Source organism: Cynoglossus semilaevis, chromosome 3, assembly GCF_000523025.1.
Source record: "Cynoglossus semilaevis isolate Cse_v1.0 chromosome 3, Cse_v1.0, whole genome shotgun sequence".
Taxonomy (NCBI): domain Eukaryota; kingdom Metazoa; phylum Chordata; class Actinopteri; order Pleuronectiformes; family Cynoglossidae; genus Cynoglossus; species Cynoglossus semilaevis.
Genome location: NC_024309.1, coordinates 7,818,239 through 7,821,801, shown reverse-complemented (window position 1 = coordinate 7,821,801; position 3,563 = coordinate 7,818,239). Strand labels below are relative to the sequence as shown.

The following is a 3,563-nucleotide window of genomic DNA, read 5'->3' as shown; positions in this document are numbered from 1 at the left end:
AGGGTGAGAACCAATGAGGGTCCAGGGTTAAACCATTGAGGGGTGTTTCAAACAAATTCGGCCATTGGTGTCATCACTGCTGTGTTCGTCTGACAAACATTATTGAGAAAGAATTTCACCTTACCTTCTAGAATTTGCTATGATAAGGCCTGAAAAATTAGTAACATTTTGTAGTCATGATTAATCATGATCGAAAATATATCATGATTAATTTAGTTTTTTATTTGCTGAAACAGCAATGATGATGTATGTTTGTTTCAAACCTGTTCTTAATTGTGACTTATACAAATGTTGGAATCATTTATATAGAACAATGACAGAGAAGAGAGAAATATGCAAACTATAACTCGAAATTGTATCTTCTAGAAGGATGTTTGTAAAAACTGTCACCAGTCAAATCATCCTGATGTGTTGTGACATTGTGTTAGAAGTAAATAATTGGCAATGCTGGCATCTACTCCGGTGGCACTTTATCACCTCTATTTCTGATGGTGCTGCTCGACACCACTTCAGCAGCCAGGCGGCGGAGTTAACAGACACTCATCTGACGTGTCAGTCCCGGAGAGACAGGAGTGTAGTGAGAACGCAGGTTTAAAAACACACTCAGAAAAGAACATGGAATCAAGTGACCCTGAGTGATGGCAAATACTGGCCAAATTAATGGGAAATACTTTCCAACATTGACGTGAATATTATGTCCTTCACAGGTCAGAGAATTTAAATTAAAACTGCTCTGTGTGGGCTTCACTGCTGCCTCTCTGATTGGAATCTAAAAGTTGTTATTTATCAATAGATTAGTTTCAAGATGTCATGTCCAATAGAGTTAAAAATCATAACCATAAGTAAACCCAAAAGCCCAAATGATTTACCATTAGCCAATATGGCCAGTGGCAAATCTATTCCCAAGAAGCAAGTTAGTAGAAAACAAAAGTCGGTGAATGATGGATATATTAAAAAAATACAGCAAATTTATGATTTAAATTTGCAAGTGGCAAAAATAGCTTCTCTTTCTAAAGCACAACATGAAGCTACCAAGGAAATTGTTAATTGTTTGTCAAGAATTTAAGTTGTCAAAGACTAGTTGCAATTAAAAAAAAGAGAACGAAGAAACTGTTTAGTCCTCAAAAGCTGAGTTTTCTTTTCAATAAGACAAAATGGAGACTAAAAGTTAATTATTTATTTATTTGATTTATTCTTTAAAAAAAATGAAAACACGCTTAATTACGAGTTACATTTTTAACCAAGATTTGATGAAACCTAAGATCCTGGAACTGTTGGTTCTAAAAATCAGTTAAAAATGAATGTAAAAGGTGAAGCTACCTGAAGATGACCTTGTGTGACTTGTGTGTGTGTAATAAACTGCGTCCACTTCCTCTCACTAAACACGCAAGTAAAAAAAAAAAAACTGCCAAAGCTTTTAAAAATGTACTTTTCACACAACAAAGTAAATCAACTTTATTATTTGCCAAATAGTGGGTTTGCCCTTTAAGGTCCAGCAGCTGACCCATCAGTAACTGTGGCCCTTTGTTTGAGCCACTGTTTATGGAGGGGTCAACGAGACCGTGTGAGTCTGTGGGGCTCTTCATTATGAACAGCACTGGTCACCAGTCACTGATGGCACCCACGTGAGGAATGTTGCGCCCGGGCCCACCCTTTGTGTCACACGTCTGTACTCACAGCCTGGTCTAGACTGAGCTCTTCCCCCGCTGACAGACAGGCAGGAGACAGAAAGACAAAAGGACAATGTCAAAAATGTCCTGCACCCCGTCGTTGCCATGATCACATATGTTTTTGAAACGTTTGTGTGGACCAGGGAGAAGGAAGAGTTTGGACTGCCTTGGCTCAGAAGTGTCTCCATGATAAATGCACTCCATTATCCAATTATTTTGATCTGCCCTGGTTTTAACTGCGACCACTGTCACTGTTCATTGTCTGCAGTGCTGAACCTCACTGAGCCTCTCACTTATTTGGCTCTTTGTTGTGTTGTTAATGCAGTGCAGTCAGCACACTGTCAAACGACATCTGGAGCGATCAGCTAGGAACAGATTTAAACCCGCAAAGGCACGTGTACCATCAGTGCAGTGAGCTTTTTAACTCTCTCTCTCTCACTCTCACACACGTAGACACAGAGTTACTGGCATATGACATTATTTTTTTCCTGACAAGGCCAAATGTGCCCCCTCTGTGAAAAGCAGTAAAACAGTGTGAACGAGTGTCAGTTTATGGTCATGTGGGAAATGATCGTCCTCTAATTTAAGAGGAACCTGGCAGATTTTATTGTTTTGGCTGTGTTTACTGTGCACCATTACTGAGTGTGGTGTGATGCAAATAAGGACATCAAACGCATCAAAATTGCAGTTAGAAGAGTGACTGGAAGAACAGTTGGGATTCATCTCTGTTTCGTACACTAGTCCGCATCTTAATTTAAGAAACATTCAAGTTCTTCCATTTAACTTATGTTCTGAACTACTGACCCTGCAAAGTTCTGCGTGTGAAACACCTAGTTGTTTGTTAAGTCTGCATTTTAAGCTAATACTCGTCAGGTGGAGCCTTATGGGGTTCTACAAGTAAACCAATAATAATTAAAAAAAACAAAAAAAAAAAAAACACAGCCAACTCATCAGAAAGTAAGCATAGCTTTTACACCAATGGTAAAAGCTCTTTTTACTCCAAACACTGCCTCCTGCTTTCCAGGAAAGAAAGTTACACTTAATCTAATGAGCAGTAATTCTGACAAATTTTCCAGTCCTACTTCTGTGTTTGTCCCTTATGTTTGAAAACCTTCAAACTGCTGACATTGTTGACCTATTTAAATAAACTACCATGAGACACTGATCTGCAGTACGAAAAAAATACGACACTTACTGACGGTGCACAGCTGGTTTTGGTGTAAAGCTGTTGAGGAATATCAGGTCGCTGGATCAAAATGTGGTGCAGACGTGGTACCTGCCTAGAGAAAATATTTCAGCTTTCTTATTATTGGTTATTCGCTTATTTCAGACTGAGATTAAAATAATAAAGGTTAGACTTAGGCAAAATGCCTGGAGCGCCTCCTGCTGGGCCCTACAGTAACTGCTTCACAGCACTTGGAATGTTTCGAGCTCTTGGATGTTATGTTTGTTAGTTTGTTTAACTTTTTGGAACTGATCTGTTTGGAGAGAAGGTGTAGTTGACTACCTGATAGTAGTCTTCTCTCCCTCGCCCCCTCCCCGTTGTGTTTTTACTGCCTCCCCCCTTCTGTTCGGCAGAGCTTAGGGCTACGCTTTCCACAGAAAACTTAGGACTCGCTCCACTGCGTTGGGTTTAGAGCTGAAGCCTTGGTTCTGTTTTGCAAAGAGCAGATTTTCCCACACTGTCCATGGAGCCACAGGAGGTGTCACCTCCTCACCCCTGCCTCCATCCTTTTACCATCACACATCAGGTGCAAGCTTATATTAAGAGATGTGTGCAGTGGATGAATAATGAGACGCCATATTATCAGTGCAGGGAAGATCGGTGTCCCATGGCTTTTAAAGTTCTCCACTAAATAAGACTTTTTTGTCTACTTGCAAATTATATACACA

At 39.9% G+C, this 3,563-nt stretch overlaps 2 protein-coding genes across 3 annotated transcripts in view; both read left to right on the top strand.

The window, feature by feature from the left end:
* mkxa (mohawk homeobox a) overlaps positions 1-3,563 on the top strand; it is a 1,121,182-nt gene that overhangs the window by 203,251 nt on the left and 914,368 nt on the right. The window lies entirely within an intron of this gene.
* Positions 1-3,563, top strand: part of LOC103377088 (solute carrier organic anion transporter family member 5A1) — a 36,213-nt gene that overhangs the window by 26,463 nt on the left and 6,187 nt on the right. The window lies entirely within an intron of this gene.